This window comes from Cydia splendana, chromosome Z (genome assembly GCF_910591565.1).
Source record: "Cydia splendana chromosome Z, ilCydSple1.2, whole genome shotgun sequence".
In the NCBI taxonomy this organism is placed as follows: domain Eukaryota; kingdom Metazoa; phylum Arthropoda; class Insecta; order Lepidoptera; family Tortricidae; genus Cydia; species Cydia splendana.
In genome coordinates this window covers 35,595,613-35,615,604 of record NC_085987.1, presented here as the reverse complement: position 1 = coordinate 35,615,604, position 19,992 = coordinate 35,595,613, and the positions used below count along the sequence as shown (strand labels likewise).

The window sequence follows — 19,992 nt, the reverse complement described above, 5'->3', positions numbered from 1 at the left end:
GTATAGAAAGTAATTTACGTAGACGCGAGTTAATCTGTCAATGTCAAAACTGGTGGTAGCCGTACAGGTGTATTTAAGGTCAGTTCGTGTTTTTTAAGAATAGGTATTTTTACGTAGTCCATTTAGATTTTTGTGTTGTAAATTGTTTGCTAAATGAGTCAACACGTTTACCACGCTATCTTTTGAGATTAATTAGTGATGATAAGTACGGCAAAGGTTATATTATATACTACTAGGGGCTACACTAACTGCAACGGTTCGCGTCCAAGGTCACATCTAGCGCAGAAGAAGTACCTAATGTTAGGTTAGGTAGGTGTTTTTTTTTTTTGCTACGGGTTACCTAGCAAAAATTCTCACGCGCCGCTACTGATACCTATGGTATGTATTCGGTACATATCATTATTACAGTACATATGTACGAGTAGACGAGTACCGAGATGTTTTTTATGAGTCGTAGTGGTGTATATTTAGTCGGTACCCTGGCTTAGCTTCCAGGCCGTTTTTATCCGTTTGTTTAATACCTGAACATTTACATGAGAACACCGTTAATTGCATGTAGAAGAAAGTCGGTAGATCTTTATACTGATCGTAATTTTTTTTGAACGCATCATATAGGGTTTCTGATATATTATGTGTGTAGATGACACTATTTTGTGCAATAGGTTACATAATAAGGGTTCTGGCCGATTCATAATACGCCTGAGATTTTTAAGACCTAGTTATGTACCGTTGCACACATTTTTTTCTAAGATAGCAGTATACACCTAGATTGATAAACAAAATCGAAGTAGGCAAATACAAGAGTAAATCGATACACGATACAACCTATACAAAAGTAAATCAGTTTTGTTTGTAGATCTTTGCCTATAAAAAATGCAACAATTGTATTATATAGGTATATATAGATGGCTACCCTATCTCATTACATTGGGGCTATTCATAAATTACGTCATTTCAAATTAGGGGGGGGGGTCTGGACATCGGATGACGGTAACATGAAGTAAAAGGAAATGGGGTTATTTGAAGCATGATTTTTGTTTCATTATAGGGGGGGGGGGTCAAAACTTGACAAAAATCGATGACGTAATTTATGGACAGCCCCATAGGTCTCATAGTATGAATCCTCATAAGATTGTATTATTATGTATTATGATCCTACCACACAACCCAACCCCCACCATACACAACGCCACCGCGCCCCACGCGCCGCGCTTCCAATTTTAATGAAGTGATTTAATATCACTGTCAGCCATTTAATTGACAGATTGAAGTGCTTGGATAGAAAAAACCAGTGGCGGATTTCCCATAAGGCACAGTAGGCCCGGGCCTAGGGCGGCAAGATATTAGGGGCGGCAAATTGTGACAAAAAATTCGCTGATGATAACAAAAAATAACTCAAAATTAGGCCAGGCAACGAATTCTCAAAAAAAGGTACCTATAGATGGAAATGCTTGAAACACAATTTTTGACTTCGTACCTAACTTTATTTGGACTATCTAGGAGGTGAACATATCAAAAGTCCCCGGCCGTAGCCCTTAAGACGGGGGAAGAGAGGGGTTTGAAGGTCACATTTTTCGGTTTTTCGCTTATATCTCGGAAACTATGCGTTCTATCGACATGATCATTATACAAAATGAAAGCTGGTTAAATTTGCTTTTCAACAAGTTTTTCGATATCTTGAGGGCCCTCCATACTTGTGCGCGAATCGCGGCGCGAAGCCGCGAACGCGAGTGTGGCGTCGATTTCGCAGATTGTTGACGCCTTCGCGCCTTGTTTCCCGTTTTTAGGGTTCCGTACCTCAAAAGGAAAAAACGGAACCCTTATAGGATCACTCGTGCGTCTGGCTGTCCGTCTGTCACAGCCTATTTTCTCCGAAACTACTGGACAGTCAGCAGCAGATATACCTAAGCGGGCAAGGTGTCCAAGAAAACATAAACACTTCAATCGTCACAAAAATAAGGACATCTATGTTGTCATTTTCACGTAGGCTTTCAGTTCGTCACATATATCTTAACTTCTGAGTTTTTCTTTAACATATACACCCTTATTTAATCACAATGACAATAACGGTTAGAAAGTCAGTGGTAACTAAGCACTCAAATTCAAGCTGCTGTCATTAATACCGACACGCACTGCCAATCACGTACGTCAGCAGCCAGGGTGCCACCAATTGCTAAGCAGTTGTTATTTCAATGGTAACTAAGCATCTACATTTTATGTTTAACTTTAAAAAAAATACTGTAGCAGCTAATTGACACCTCCTTTCTTAAAGAAGTATTTTATCGTCAAGTGTCAAACTTAGACAATAAACAAGTAGGTTCTACGAGAATGATCGGTTTTTTATTTTAACGGTCATATTAGGCGGCCGTTCTTCCAAACCGTAGACCAAATATATGTCAATATATTTATTTAGCCCGCTTATTGTACTAAAATATACTATACAGAGTGGCCCATTTAGATCGGTCAATATTGGAAAATCTGAAACTATAAGATATACACCGATCTCTTCTTAGGAACCATGTCGTCGATTTTAGTAACAAGAAAAACTGCATTCATACATTAAAAGAAATGTGTACTCAGCTCGGGAATCGAACCCCGAACGTTTTGAAAAATAAATCTAAGACTATTTCTATTTAGATATCGATTGTGTAGGTTTTATGCAGTAAATGTTACTATGAAACATGATGTCTGAAATGAATAAAATGCATTGTTTTCATATCATTTAATTTATTTTAGTAAGTTTTCGAAAAGACCATTTTTTTTTTCAATATATTTTACATCATTTTTTTTAAATGTTTGTATTATGCAGTTTTTCTTGTTACTTACTAAAATCGATGACATTGACTGACTGGACCAATTAAGTTGAAATTTGGCACACATATGTAAGTTTGTGACCCAAAGATGGACGTGTAACGTAAATAAATGAATTTTAAATATGGAGCCCATTTTTGGGAGGAAATGAGTTTTTTTTTATAATTTTAGGATAAATAGTTTAGCAGTTATTCAAGAAAATAGGCAAAAAATGACCATTCTCCCCCTTATTTCCGAAACTATCGGTGTAAAATTTTGAAAAAAAATACACAAAATAGTTTTTTACCCATAGATGATAGGAAAACCTATTAGAAATGTGCATGTGTTCGCTCGGCGAAGTCGCGCCGCGAATGTCATGCGATTCACGCACATAGTCTGGAGGGGGGCTTGTAAAGTTTTCGAGATATCCGCCCTTGAAAAACTGTAATTTTGCATTAAATTTCCTTTAATAATATTTTAATAACGGTGCTCACGAGGAAAGGAGCCCGAAAGATTTTAACAGTTTATTACTGATCATATTTAAATACCTACTAATTTGTCCTTTAAACTTCTCTGGAATTCGCTGGAGGTCAAAAGAAGGAAAAAAAATGTTATATGAGTGTTTATAGGTATAGCAAAAAAAAGGTTTTTGTTATGTTTCTTTTTTAGATTTTTTGAATGTTTTAAAAATACATGGTACATAAAAAGTCAATGTTATTGATAAAACTGTCACTTAAAATGAATAAGTATTTGCGGACTTTTGATATGTTCACCTCCTAGGTTCCAGGTCCAAATAAAGTTACTAAGTTAAAAATGTGTCCCAAGCATTTCCCTCTATACCTTTTCGTTGCCTGACCTAAATGTAGTCAATATGATGGGTGCTGATGCTGAGAAAGGGGCGGCTACAAGGCCTGGGGCCTAGGGCGGCAAAGACTGCAAATCCGCCACTGGAAAAAACAATATATTAACTTAAGATTAATTGTAACACAAAGCGGCACGGCATCTATAAATGCAACCAGCATAATAGACGCTAATTTTATAGGTATGAGAGAGCCGAGAACTACCCCGAAATTAACAGAAGCGGAATAAGAGGAGTTAAAGAGGAATAAAACACTCCTTATTTCTTGCCTTTCATGTAAAGCAATAATATTATGATACTTCAGTTTAACTACCAGCTCTATCGTAATGAAACTTACGCTCTTAGTCGGGAATCGTATATTTTTTACGGATTGTAGACCGACCGGACGCTGCCACGACTGTCGCGCTCATTAAAATTCAAATTGTTACAAAAACCATTAAAATCTCATTGAAAGCAAAAGATATATGGTTCCGCTTAAACAGTCAAAGCTCTTACGGTTGCCGCTTCGAAGACATTACAATTGTTGTACCTACTCGTACCATTACAGTTTTAACAACCAAATAAATCTTTATTTGTCAGCTATTAGCGAGCTCAAAGCGCCTATCATAGGCTAGTGATTTGAGGTTTTATACTTAAGGTCATACTGAAAGTTTCTATAATCTCAAAAACTGTAGTAGATATGTAAGGTTTTCTTTTATAATCCCTTTTCTTAACTTTTTTGGACAATGCGTACAAGTTTTAACGATCCTATAAAGTACATTGTGTCATCCAGATTCCAGAACATCATTCCGGAGCCCAACGGAAACGTAATACCGCCGAATGATTTTCACGTAAATTGAAGAAGCGGATATATCGTTATCCTAATTGACAATCATGTTACCAGTTACCTATAGGTGCAGGATTTTGCTGGCGATTCTCCCATTTACGATACAATTGTGTTCATTATTCATCATCATCATTCAACATACATTCAACTGCTTACCATCAGGCGGGCCGTATGCTTGTTTGCCACCGATGTGGTATAAAAAAACCTACATGTGTGATCAAAGGACAAGGTAGGTATGGTTATAACAGTACATTACGATACAAGTGCGAATTAGTAGATACAAGTAGGAAAATAATCCTTCGGTCGTGTTTTAATTTATCGCCACTCGTTGTGCCTTTTTGCACGTGTATTGTACAACGTTTTACAGGTACATAATATATGGCCTTTTAAATTTTCCACATACGCACGTATAGTGCTAGTTACCGCACTAGGGCGGTAAATTAGCACCCTAATTATGTACTGTAATAGTACATTACGATACAAGCTCGAAAAGTAGGAAATTCGATTTGAATTATACGTTTTCGCACGTGTATTGTACAACGTTTTACAGTACCTACATTATGGCCCTTTAACGTTTTCGACGCCGTGTCAAACACAAAAGCTGTCACTCGGACGCCACGTCACCGAAGTGTCAGAACTGAAATTGAGCTTTATGCATATGCATGTAGGTCTATGTTGCTCTGTGGTCTGTGACCGATTAATCCGTCTTTGGCGTTGGACCTGCGGTGCGGATATATCGGTCATTGGCGTCCAAAAGGTTAAATTTTCAGCAGCATGGTTTCGTTAGTAGTAGGTCCACAGTTACTAACCTTTTAGAGTATAATAAGCACTATTTGTGCAACGTTTTCGCAACACGAGGTCAGGTAGACTCCATATACACAGACTTTTCGAAGGCGTTTGATAAGGTGGATCATAATATTCTCTGTCACAAGATTGAGGCCTATTATGGCATTCATGGTAGCCTTCTTCGCTGGGTTCATTCTTACCTTCAAAACAGAAGTCAGCTAGTCGCCATCAACGGGTTCCTTTCTCCTGAGCTCCCCATAACTTCGGGCGTTCCGCAAGGGTCTCACCTGGGCCCGTTGTTGTTTGTCCTATTTATAAACGATCTTGCTGATTGTTTAACATGCCCCTGCTTACTGTATGCAGACGATCTTAAAATTTTTAAATGTATTAATGATATGAGCGACTGTTTAATGTTACAAAAAGATCTTACACAGATATCAGACTGGTGTCATCGAAATCATATGTATCTAAATGTTAGCAAATGTCATGTAATCTCATTCTCGAATAAGAAGTGTAAACTCATTTATGACTATGAGCTATCGGGACAGAGTCTTGACAGGAAATCAGTCGTCAAGGATCTTGGAATACTGTTTGATGATCAACTAAGTTTTCGGCCACACTATGATTATATAGCTAGTAGGGGCAGGCAATTGTTGGGTTTTATCTGCAGAATAACCAAAGGCTTCAGGAACCCAGATAGTATGCTTGTATTGTTTTTCAGCCTGGTGAGGAGTGTACTGGAGTATGGTTCCCCTATATGGACCCCGCATTACTCTGTACATAGCATCGCTATAGAAGCGGTACAGAAGCAATTTTTGAAAGTTCTTGCGTGTAGATTTAAACTGGGACGTACATACAGATCGTATACTAGTCGACTAATCAAGTTCAATATCCCCACACTAGAGGCTCGTCGTAAGATGTTTGACTTTTTGAATTTATATAAAATTGTACACTCAAAAATTGACTCTCCTGCACTATTATCATCCATTACCTTTAACACGCCTAGATTTAGAGGTCGTAACACTAAACTTTTCGCACTTAGAGTGTACAAAAACAACACTTCATTCTATAATCCAATCACAAGAATGTGCCGCCAATATAACGATTTAATAGCCGGGGATCATCGCGGTAGGGGCACTGATACTGATATTGATATTTTTGACCCTCACATCGCTAGGTTTAGGAAGTGCTTGGCTGGCGTCCTCTTCCCCTCTTCTCCCACTTAACTGATGACATCTGCCTTAATCCTCTAAGTTTGTTTCATTGATGTTTAATAGTCTTTATAATGTAAAGTTCGTTACTCGTTATATTGTAATGTTTAGATAGTTATTTCTTCTCTGATATTTTTCACTGTAGCTATAGGAATATGGTGTTAATTAGTTTGTAATATTTCCGCTCAATTGTAAAACATGCTGTGTACACTTGTTTTGGATCTCGTGCTAGATTTAAGCCATAATGTGCAATTGTACTACTTACCCATGATATTGTACGATGTCTGTTTAGTGTACCTAATAAAGTAAAATAAATAAAATAAATTTTCGACATAGACACGTATTCTGCTAATTACCGCACTAGGGCGGTAAAGTAGCACCTTACTACTATACTAATTTTACACTTATTCTACTGTAAAATTGATTTACGGCTCGATTCGGGAAATGAATTAGGGATTCACTAGATATGAAATAGTAAAGACCTGTGACGTTCCACGGCAAAAGGGTACCTTATGGCGGATGACGCCGCAATTCGGGAAATGAATTAGAGCTTCACTAGATATGAAATAGTAAAGATATGTGACGTTCCACGGAAAAAGGTACCTTATGGCGGCTGGCGCTTACGTCGCATAGCGCCGCAATAACATCCCACCTTTACCCGTCGGATGTCACATATCTTTACTATATCGTATCTAGTTATCTCTAATTCATTTCCCGAATCGCGCCGTTAGAATTTAGTGTATGTTTGCCTTATAGGGTAATTGTGCTAGTTCGCCGTCCAGTGCTAGTTTCCGTCCACTTGACGGTGTTGCTATCAAGAATTGCGTACATAATACCTACTCACCACACGCACCAGTGTAAACGTATTGAATTGCTTGACCGTGAACATTTTTGTAAGATTTAGTATACCTACCTATAGTTTAAACCTACCTATTTAGTGTTATTTGCTACCTAATACAGCACTGCTAATTAGTAATTACTAAAATATACCTAGTGACAGGATATTCTGGTTTCAGACCGCGCTTAGCTCAGCTCGCAACCAACGATATTAACCTTCCTGCCTATAAATAAATAACAAACACAAAAGCTGCATAGGAACCACACAAAGCATAAAAGTTTATTTGTCGATAAGCTCTCTTTCATATTTAATGTAAGGTTATTGCAATGTATAGTAGCTACCTAACGGTATGAACCTGCCCCGTGGAAACGGTAAGACCGCCAGAAACCGACGGGAAGTCGCTAGTACTTCCGGTGTCGGGTTCCGTAGGGCACTCTATATTTTGCTTCATTGTTGTTGCCTGTTTACATAAATGATTTATGGCCACCGTGCCACCGGTTTTCTTAGGTACAGGGAGAACAATTCGAGAATATTAAATTTTTACACCATTTCATATAGGTAGGTACAGTCACCTGCACTAAAATGTTACTCTTCGAAGGCTCAAAAATATAGGACACGCTCTTATGGCTTTACAAATAAGTGAAATAAGATCCTGTCAGATATTTTTGCGGCCTTCATTGTGTATCATATTATTGCAGGTGACTGTACCTAGGTAAATATTATCGTATGAAATAGTAAACGTATCAAGCAGAAATTTCCGTGTGAAAATCTGTGGTAACAGAATTAGTCTGTCTTGTATGGGAGCTCAACACTTCGCGCCTACATTTTTTCAATTTGCCGCCTTTTTGTACAGATTGTTTTTGAACGATGCGTTCAGCCTTTTTTAATGGGGTCTATTATAATTTATATTATAATATACAGTTGAGTTGATTACGTTTGAACGATTTTCTGCCTCTTTATTTTTGCTAACTACAGGAAAGTGACAGAGCGAATAGAATCAAAGTATTTCGAACTTGTATTAGGCCACAGACTCATGTAGAAATGACAGTATTCGAATGTAAAGGTCACATGAAAGTCATTTCGTCTCATTCAGGGAGCAAAATGCGATTTTGCTCACTGTTTTTAAGCAGCACGAGCTCCCTTGTACGAGCCGTTGAGGTGAACATCTAATAAATAGCCGGTAAAACAAGATTGTCAGTCGAAAAAGGCACGAAATTCAATATTTTCTATGCCACGACAACCCTTTGCACCTACATTTTTTAAATTTGCCGCTTTTTCTACTGGCGGAAATGGCTAGACAGACTATAATAACCCCTAGCGGAAAAGATAAACTATAGACAACAGGTACCTACCTATTATTTATGAAACCTATCTGTTATCTGTGGGCTTATATTTCTAAAGCCCGCTCCACACTCGTGCACGAACCGGGGCGCGAAGCCACGAACGCGAGTCGATTTCGCAGATCTGCGATCTCGACTCCCCACTCGCGTTCGCGGCTTCGCGCCGCGATTCGCGTACGAGTGTGGAGCGGGCTCAAGGTCATCTTTCCTATCTATAGTCAACTATTATCTTATATTATTTATACCTTTAAACGAGCAATTCTTTTATATTTATTTATTTATACAGGGTGTTTGGTACATCGTGTGCCACATTAAAACGGCAGATAAGCCCCCTCCAGACTATGCGCGGGCGAAGCCGCGAACGCGAGTATGGAGTTAATTTCGCTGTCTGCGAAAATCGACGCCACACTTGCGTTCGCGGCTTCGCGCCGCGATTCGCGCACGAGCAAAGAGTAGTATAATATATATGCGCACGAGTGTGGAGGGGGCTATAGGTTGAGTCATTTGCTATCTACTCATGCCTAGAAAAAAAAATTGACCATGGTTTTTTTTGGAGTCAGGCAAGGGGATGTTATTTCTCCTAAACTGTTTACCGCTGCATTGGAGGATGTTTTCAAGACTTTGGTCTGGAGAAGGCTTGGCATCAACATGAACGGCGAGTACATCACCCACCTTCGGTTTGCGGACGATATACAATAGTAATCTTGGCTAAGACTACGGAGGATTTGAGTATGATGCTCGATGACCTTAGTAAAGCTTCCGAGCGAGTTGGTCTGAGGATAAACATGGACAAGACGAAGATCATGTCAAATGCCCGTGTAGAACCAACTCCTGTTACAATCAGAGACTTTACACTTGAAGTTGTAGACGATTATATATAGTCTGGCTACTGAAATATTACCCAAAGTTTTGGCGGGAAATTCAAAAAATCTTGGGCTGGTCACACTGTGTGTAGTAGGAATTATAGCTTTGATACTAGAAAGTATTTTTTATATTCTGTGCACACGTAAGGTACCTAAGGAAATAAGTTAAATATACGTTGACTGCACTCAAAGTCAGCTCACATTAATTTCTATCACTATGTAAAGTATAGTCAACGACAAACACATATGATTACTTTCCAATGTTTTGATTTTATTGATATTTTCCAGAACTTCTAGTTTATCCGTTTCTTTTACACACTTGTCCTGTTTATGAGATTCAGGTATTAATAAATTCACATACTTAATCAAAGTTATAGGGAAATGTTAGAAATTTAGAACTAGTACTTAAAGTATCAAAATATTAATAGAGCACCAACTTACGAAATTGTTTCCGACTTGTAAACATTGCAGTTTTTCATTATAAAATGCTTCACGTCGACTTCGCACATTGTCGTAATTATTTACAAGCTTAAATAATGGGTTGTGGACGTCAATCGGTATAGTCATTATTAATATTATTTAAGTATTATTTAAAATAAACGCCTTATAAACCGCGAACAATTTGAATGAATGACATAAATTGACAACAGACTTTTAACTTTTTTTAAAAGCATAGACAATTGGTGATGCAACAAGGAAATATCTGTCAACAAAATTTGGCTAGCCAGACTTCTACCTAGGACAGACTGTCCAGTTAGGTAGGTCCAACTTCGAGAAAGAGGTTAATCGACGAATCCGACTCGGTTGGGCAGCGTTTAGGAAGCTACGGCACATCTTTGTGTCCAATATTCCGCAGTGTCTCAAGATGAAAGTCTTCGACCAGTGTGTGTTGCCAGTGATGACATATGGAACTGAAACGTGGCCGCTTACTGTGTGCCTCATAAGAAGGCTCAAAGTCACCCAAAGGGCAATGGAGAGGGCTATGCTTGGAGTCTCTCTGCGTGATCGCATCAGAAATGAGGCCATCCGCAGCAGAACCAAATTAACCGATGTAGCCCTCCGAATCGCTAAACTTAAGTGACAGTGGGCGGGGCACATTGCCCGTAGAACCGATGGCCGTTGGGGCGGAAAGGTTCTCGAGTGGCGACCACGTACCGGAAGGCGCAACGTGGGTAGACCCCCCACAACGTGGACTGACGACCTGGCTCCAATTTCACCACGGTGACAGGTGCGACAATTGTAAAACATCACTGTTGCTGACGTCACAGGCATCCATGGGCTACGGTTACCGCTTACCATCGGGCGGGCCGTATTCCTGTTTGCCACCATCATTGTTTTATTAAAAAAAACTTTATAATATCGGAAAAAAACAGATATTTCTCTTGCTCAGTTTATGACAATTGTCACAAGAAACACTACAATTGTCACGAAATTCCGACATATAACTCATTACCTGTCAAGAATTACCTACAATTCTTCTAAATCTTGACAATTGTCAGAAACCTCGCAAAAGAAATATCTGTTTTTTTCCGATATAATAAAGATTTTTTAAATAATACAATGATGGTGGCAAACAGGAATACGGCCCGCCCGATGGTAAGTGGTAACCGTAGCCCATAGATGCCTGTGACGTCAGCAACAGTGATTTTACAATTGTCGCACCTGTCACCGTGGTGAAATTGGGGCCTGGCCCCTATTTCACCACGGTGACAGGTGCGACAATTCGACAAATGTCTCTGTTGCTGACGTCACAGGCATCCATGGGCTACGGTTACCGTTACCATCGGGCGGGCCGTATTCCTGTTTGCCACCATCATCGTATTATTTTTAAAAAACTTTATTATATTTAATTACACAAACGGGTCTACCGCGATATAATTTCATTGTTTTTACCTTTAATTCCGACGTTTCAGCTGAGTTGCACCAGCTGTGGTCACGGAAAGACTGACGTCCCAACAAATGTCAACGGAGATATTAATAAAACACCCCTAAACTACCCGAAATTAGTTTATAAAAATGTTCGGGGTAGACAAAGAAATTGCAGCTACCCGTTAAAGTTTAATGTTATCCGCGGATCGTGAGAGAGGCGATTGAAATTAAAAAACACCCTAAAAATTTCAATCGTGAGGACGGGTACAAATTATCGTCTACTTGGGGACCAGTGATTCAAATGTTGAAACCAGCGGATATATCTTCGGACCAGTGTACGGATACTGTGAGTGTTGCGTGTCGTGCCGTGGACAATAAACATTAAACTTTAACGGGTAGCTGCAATTTCTTTGTCTACCCCGAACATTTTTATAAACTAATTTCGGGTAGTTTAGTGGTGTTTTATTAATATCTCCGTTGACATTTGTTGGGACGTCAGTCTTTCCGTGACCACAGCTGGTGCAACTCAGCTGAAACGTCGGAATTAAAGGTAAAAACAATGAAATTATATCGCGGTAGACCCGTTTGTGTAATTAAATATGTGTACAAGACGCGAGAGTTTAAAGTGTTATAAAACTTTATTATATCGGCAAAAAACAGGTATTTCTCTTGCGATTTTATGATGATAATGATGACTTGATGACACAAGATTTCAAAGAACTTTCGGTAATTCTTGACAGCAAATGAGTTCTGTGTCGGAATTTCGTGTTTCTTGTGACAATTGTCATTAGCTTCGCAAAATAAGTACTTATCAACTGGCGATATAGTGGAGTATTTTTTTTAATTAACATGTTGGTGGCAAACAAGCACACCGCCCGTCTGACGGTAAGCGGTTACCGTAGCCTATGGAGATCTGTGACGTCAGTAACAGGATGTCGACAATTGTTGCACCTGTCACCGTTGGTGAAATAGGGGCCTGGTAAAGGTCGCGGGAGTCCGCTGGATGCGGGTGGCGCAAGACCGGTCATTGTGGCACTCTTTGGGGGAGGCCTATGTCCAGCAGTGGACGTCCTCTGGCTGATATGATGATGATGATGGTTTTTTTTACTACTGCGGAAGTATAAATTTGAAATTTACCAAAAACTGGTATACAGCTGAAAAAAAAACGTCCGCAAAATTAAAAATTTCTAGGCCTGGGAAGATAGCAAATGACTCAACCTATCTGCCGTTTTAATTTGGCAAACGATGTACCAAACATCCTGTCTATACAGGGTGGACCAAACCTTGACGTCCAAATTTTTTTTTTAGATTCCTCTAGTCGTGGGCTATCAGAATATACCCCATGTATATTAGCCGATTTTTTGTAGTTTTCGAGTTATGAATTTTTGAAGTTTTTTTTGGTTAAAATTTTGGGGGTGAAGTAATTTACTCATAAAAAAAACTATTACCGTTTTTTTTAATGTTTCTTTTTGTAACATACTCCTTAATAAATGACGTAATTATTTAAAAAAAATCAGCGTCCTCACATTGATACAAGTTGTAAAAAAACAAGACAGAAATTTTTTTTTACGCTCAGGCATGTCAAACTTAGATTATGCGCTTAAATAAAAAAAAATACAAGCTGTTACAAGGACTTCTGCTGATTTTAAAAACTGATAGACCCTAAGTGTTTTACAATAAGGTAAAAAAAAGTGACACTTAATAGTCGATATTTGACATAATCGAAAAAAATATTTCTGATATGTTTTTTTTACAACTTGTATCAACGTGAGGACGCTGATTTTTTTTAAATAATTACGTAATTTATTAAGGAGTATGTTACAAAAAAAAAACATCAAAAAGACTCTAATAGTTTTTTTTATGAGTAAATTACTTCACGTCCAAAATTTTAACCAAAAAAAATATTCAAAAATTCATAACTCGAAAACTACAAAAAATCGGCTAATATAGATGGGGTATATTCTGATAGCCCACGACTAGGGGTATCTAAAAAAAATTTTTGGACGTCAAGGTTTGGACCACCCTGTATATATTTCGGGGATCTCGGAAACGGCTCTAACGATTTTGATGAAATTTGCTATATGGGGGTTTTCGGGGGCGAAAAATCGATCTAGCTAGGTCTTATCTCTGGGAAACGCGCATTTTTAAGTTTTTATATTATGTTTTCCGAGGAAAGCTCGGTCTCCCAGATATTAAGATATAATGATGACACACCACCGCACCGCAATATCTCTTTCTCGCTCTTACGTATTGGTGCGGCGCACCAAGATCGCGGTGCGGTGCGGTAGTGTGTTGCGGCTTTAATAGTTATAATTTGATTTTGATTATCTCAGTGGGTGTCAGTGGTCCAGGGATGCCAACTTAGTGGTTTTACCACTAAATCTAGGGGGAAATAAACCAGCTAGGGGTTTTTTTAGGGGCTAAATATTTTTAGTGGTTTTTTTAGGGATTTTTCTATACCATGTTTGTGTGATATGGAAAAAGTGTTCACGATGTGAGAAGCTACATACTATACTGGGAATGAAACGTTATCGATACCATAGGGCATAGTGTATACCACTCTGTGTTGCTTGAACTCGCAAGTTCGACTGAGAAGGAAATACACGGCTGAACGTTCGGATTTACGCTACACAGTGATTTGTAACGTGGATCGCATGAACGTATGATCTTTCGTCGCTTTAAAGGCGGTTTAGACTATACTTTTCGTCCCCCTTGTCGGGTTGGGAGGTGTTAGGCCGGCCACATACATACGGAATTTTTACCCGGTTTCCTTACGAAATGACCTGTGTGAACGGGACGTGGGACGTCGCTATACACATTCGTAGAGCTGTCTCGTTTGCACATGTCATTTCATACGGAAGACGAATGGAAACTCCGTATGTATCATAATCATAATTGTATAAGCATATGTATAAGCAATAATTAAAAGCAAGCAAGTACGGCGGAGCAGGTAGAGGCAGGGTACTTCTATACGTGCGGTAGTCTATTACGGCTATAAGTTTGATCTAGGTGTTGGGCTCCTCCAAAAGTGTCGTGTAATTCGTGTAATCTTGCGTGACTTTTACTCCAACAAATAAAATGTTATAGTTAATGACAGCGTTTTACACAAAAATAAAACGCTAATTAAATAACTTACCATATTCGAAACCTAAGAATAATATAGAGAATGGCAACATTGTGTTGTCGGTCGTATTGTCCTTTTCTAGCATATACGTCCCTCTCTCTCTCTCACATTCCCACCACAGAGCAGTTGGTTTTGACAGGTGTTTGACAGTTACCGCCAAAACAAATTTCCAAGTCATTGGCTTGCTGTTTTTCCATCTGGAAGGTCGTGAAGCTAAACTGCTGGTGAGTTTTTGAATTTGTACCCCAGTTTAGCTGACTATATTGAAAAACAGTTTCTAACGGCTTTTGCCGTTCGAAATAAATATTTAAATTTAATTGTCCGTTAAACAATCTAGCAAATAAAAACGATCCGGAATAGTGATGTGCAAGTGTTTTCAAAGGCTGCCTGCGCGCATCGTGGCTATGCCAATGAAAATACTAAAACACATGTTAGAAAACACATCGAGCTGGTAAAGCGTGCACGTGTCACCATTATAATTTAATTTTATACCTACATTAAGTCTCTTCAGAGTCTTGTTAGTTTAAATCTTTGTGTGTTTGTATAATAACGGTTGAAATTTTAATACTTAAATGGTGATCTGTGGAGGCATACCCTTCAGTTTTCAAGTGATTTGTGTTTTCGAATACGAAAGGATCGGATAGTTAATACGTGAATAAAATGTTATAGTTAATAGTAGATTGTTAACCAAGGCATGAAATCACTCATTTCTGCCGAGGTAGTTTGGCCGAGGCTGAAATGATGACTTTCACCAGAGTTAAACACTCTACTTTTCATTTCGAGTACGAGGAAAGTAAAATGCATGTCTTTTTTTTAAAACATGACTAAGTATATATTTTTATAGTATTTTTTGAGGGTACTTTCAATTGCTTATCGTTTTTTTACCCGAATTTCAATTGCTTATCGTAAAAAAAAATATAAAAATTTTACCTTCCAATAAAATTGATATTATGTTTCCTGAGACGTCCGAGGTGTTTATTGAGAGAGTTACGCCGCAGTCGGCCGATAGATGCCGCTAGCGTCTATGTAGTCGCCTGACGCCGTGACGTAGATTCCGCTTCCCCACCTGCAAACAGAGCTGCACGCGCGCCTCGCTTCGCCGCCATTACATTGTTGAGGAGAAGTACCGTCGGTATAAAACGGGCTACCAGGAAGACATTACTTTCACCTCGGACGTCTCAGGAAACATAATATCAATTTTATTGGAAGGTAAAATTTTTATATTATGTGTTCCGTTCTACGTCCGAGGTGTTTATTGAGACCTGTTTATTATCTCCTGGTGGCGAATCAGCGGGCGCGCGAGCGATAGGGCTACACTTACTGGCTAGGAAAATAATACATACGCATAGTATTTGTAACATACATATGTAATCGCAGTAACTCAATATAATTATGTATTATAGGTAATTGCTAAATAATGTAACCCTAGGTTAGAATCAAACTTTAAATAAATTTGACAGAGACTTCTCAGTTGAGTTCGCGTCCGATCCGCGGATATCCCGGTGGTAGAAACGTCTAAAGGTAGATTCGTTTTGCCAATTAGCTTTAGCTAAAATATCATTGATTGGATATTTTTCCAGCCAGTTTAAGGATGATACCGCGGATCGAAAGCTACCCGGAGTTGATTCAATACCAGCCTCTGCTAAGAGACGTTTAAGCCAACCTCCAATCATCGTGGGCGAGGCAGGCTTGGATGGGGCTCTGATTGATACAAATAAGTTAGAGCAGTGTTCCCTGACATTTTCTGTAATTTTAATAAGTTGACGTATCCAGAATACTGGGCTTATATTCTGTTCCGGTGTTTCTAGTAGAGTCCAATCAGACTGTTGATAAGACCCATTATCAGATTTAGAGCCGAATTTTGGACGCAAAGTAATAGATTGAAGGTTATCTATGTAATATTCCCCGCTAGAGTGTAGCAGGGTAAGGTCGTGGACCCTGCGACCCGATGCTAGTAGTAAAAGAGCGGCAGTTCTTCTAGATACGTCGTACAAGCTATTCAAGTCAGGACTAGTATTTTTAAGGTATTTTATTAGATGTCTCGCGTCCCAAACTGGTGCTTTAGGAGGCGGTGGTCTCGCTACCGATATTGCTTTTAAAATATTCTTAATCAGGGCGTTTGAGGAAAGCTTAGAGTCCGATAATGGTTCACACACAGCACTTATAACGGATTTATGAACTAGTATCGTCCGGTAAGCTAACTTATCTGTTAAAAATAGATGTGCGAGATACCTTGCTACATCATTGGGCGGAGGTACCTGGCAGTTGATCTGGTTTTTGGTACACCACGATGACCATTTTTTCCATATGGGTGTATAAGTTTTTATTGTAGAAGCACGCCAATGGGACATCAGTAGGTTTTTCTCCTGGTCCGACCAGCCCGGTGTCACAGCATCCCACCCGAAAGGAGCCAGGCCTCGATGCTTAAGTCGTTGACTTGTGGAGGAGGGCGGTTCGTCGATGTGTCTACTAGGACCGTCCGAAGATTGTGGACTTTCAATGGTCGCTTGACAGCTCTCTTCTTTAGGTCTGGTCTCCAGAAAGGTCTGTTCCACTTGGGTGCTATCACGATGAACAGGCCCGACGCGGTGTTGAGGTGATGTAGAACGCGAGGCAGGAGGCTGGGAGGTGGAAATATCCACGCCAGGTCGTAGTGCCAGTAGTTGCTGAATGCGTCGTGATAGCAGGCGTTCGAGTCGAGCGAATCGATTGAAACATACCGTGGCACGACGTGAGCGCTCTCGGAGGCGAAGAGGTCGATGGACGGGGTACCCCAGCGCGCGAAGATTTTCTCCGTGGCTTCTGGGCGCAGGTGCCATTCGGTTACGAAGTGTCCCCTTGACAGTCCGTCGGCCTCGGGGTTGTACCGACCTGGTAGGTAGTAAGGGGCCAGATTGACCCGTAGGCGGTCCGCTAGCGTTAGAAGTTTTCGCGTCAGCTGTAGGAGAGGAAGAGACTTGGTCCCGCCTTCGTTTTTTATGTATGCTACAACGGTCCGGTTGTCCGTCTGTAGCACCACCCGGGAATTCCTTAAGTTTTGGCTTTCTATTGACAGCGCAGCGAATACTGCGTATAGCTCTTTGAGGTTGCTATGCCAATTCTTCTGTTGGTGGCTCCACGGACCGCATAACGGCTTTCCGTTGACGACTGCTCCCCACTGGTGGTCCGATGCGTCCGTGACTATAAAGTTCGTCGTTCTTACCTCCTCGTGAATGTGGGTCTGTTGAGTTGCGTTGTCGATCCACCATTGGAGATCCTGCCGAACTGCAGGCGGAAGACGAGGAGGGAGGTGACACGGGGCTTTCCGTAGCTGTCCGAGATATTGTTGGAGACTGCGACAGTGTAGCCTTCCTCTGTGGACCACGAAGTTCGCGAAGTTGAGACGGCCCAGGATACGTTGGGTCTTCTTCACCGTGAGCGACTCGGCAGCAAGACAGGCCTGCAGGTCGCGACGCAGAGCGCTTACTTTCTTTGCTGGCAGAGACCGGGAGTTGAATCGCGTGTTCCACGTGATGCCTAGGAACTCTATGATCTGAGTGGGTATCATGACGGACTTCTGGTAATTTATTTGCCAGCCCAAATTTATTAGGGTTGATTTGGCAATCAATACCTGCTCTAGAAGGGATTTCTTCGACTGGTTCGCTATTAGGAAATCGTCTAGGTAGACTACTACGCGAAGGCCACACGATCTCAGGAAGTGCGCTATCCAATTTGATAAGGTCGCGAATATTTTCGGAGCTACAGATATTCCGAACGGGAGACATGTCATCTGCATCAGCCGACCTTGATAGCTTATACGAAGGAAGCATCTGTGTTGATCTAGAATAGGGACATGGTAGTATGCTTGGCTCAAGTCGAATTTGGCTAACCAGTCTCCGGTTTGTAGAAAGTTGTGCATGTGACAATGATTGAATAGTCTGAAGTGGGACGTTCTCATATACTGGTTCAGGGATTTTAGATTGAAAATAGTTCTTACTTTTCCGTTGCTCTTCCGCAGCAGGAAGAGGGGTGAAATGTAGCTGGGGGTGAGCGGAGCATGCTCTAGGACCCCCTCCCGGGTCATGTTTTCTATCTCTTCTGTCATTTGAGGAGATTCCGGAGTGCGAAACTTGTGAAGGACATCTAGTGTAGGTAAAATCAACGGGGGTTTTTTGATAAATGGGATTCGTACCGATGAAATCAATTCTAGAATTATATTCGGAGCTTTTAATTTTCTCCAACTGTTTCGGAAGTGTTGCAAACAACCAGCTGAAAATTCTCGGAAGTCATCTCCTGCGACGAGTGTCGCGGCGTCTCGAGCTATCTCCTCCCGACCCCTTCCTTTTAGACCCGGAGTCTCGAGCTTTTTTATGCGCGGCGGGCTTTTTGTCCGATTTTTGTTTATTAGCAGTGCGGCGAAAGGCCTTGTCTTTGGGGGACGGAGCCTGAGCAGGGGAGCGCTGGCGAGCGAAGGAGTTATGCGAGGGTTGTTTTCCCACCTTATCGATGCCACCGATCTTCTGCACGTATGCTGACAGCTTCTCCGGATTGAAGATGTATTCGTATGTAGGAGGGATCTTGTCTATGTCTTCTCTTACGTATTTATCCTTGATCGATCGCAGTAAATCAAACCTTCGCTCCGCTATGGCTTCGGCTCGCTTCCCGGAGACTATTTGTAAGATATCGTGAGAGATTACCTTGTAATTTGATTCATTGTCGAATAGGTCTTTGAGTTTATTATAGAGTGCGCCGGGCGATCCAGATTCCGGCGTGCCAGACCACTCGATTAAATTTTGTAGAGCCTCGTTGAGCGCTTCATTTTGCGCGATTACCGCATTGGAGAGCGCCGCGAAGCTTCGCTCCGATTGGGTCGCACGCGAGCCTCGCGAAGTCGAGGGACCCTCAAATCGACGCAGCTCCTCGTTGATCAACACCTCGGTGAAGCCCGGGGACGCTATGTATTTCTTCTGAGTGTCCGCGTAACGTACCGCTTTCCATTCTGGGCAGTCGAGGCGCGATAGAGCACAGCTCCTCGCGAGCCGTTCCGCATTCGCCTTGGCAACGAGGGGCTCCTTGATCGAGACCGAGAGATCAGCGATCTGCTCGTGTTGTGTCGCAGCTACCGGCACGGGTGCGCGCGCGCCAATCGGGACCACGCGGACCGGGAGCGCCGGCAGCGTGCCGCGCGGGACCGCGTCCGGCGGCGGCGCGGAGGACAGGATCAGCGTAGTCGCCGGCGTCGTCATGGTGGACGGTAGCATATAAGTCAGCGGCGGCGTAGCCGCGGACTGAGCGTGGGTGGTAGGTGGCGCCATCGTAGCGGTAGACACCGTCGCGGCTGGCGGTGCCGTCGTGGCGGCCGTCACCGTGGGAGGCGCCGGGCCCGGCGCGGCCGGCGTCGGCGGCGCCACGGGCGGGGGCGGTATTCCTTTACTAGACTCGAACACTTGGGTGGCTAAAATGTCATTGAGCTGGCTCACCAGTTGGTTCGAAAGGAATTCAAACCT

The 19,992-nt window shown here is 41.3% G+C and overlaps 1 long non-coding RNA gene across 1 annotated transcript in view; it reads right to left on the bottom strand.

The window, feature by feature from the left end:
* LOC134803991 (uncharacterized) overlaps positions 1-19,992 on the bottom strand; it is a 274,246-nt gene that overhangs the window by 82,799 nt on the left and 171,455 nt on the right. The window lies entirely within an intron of this gene.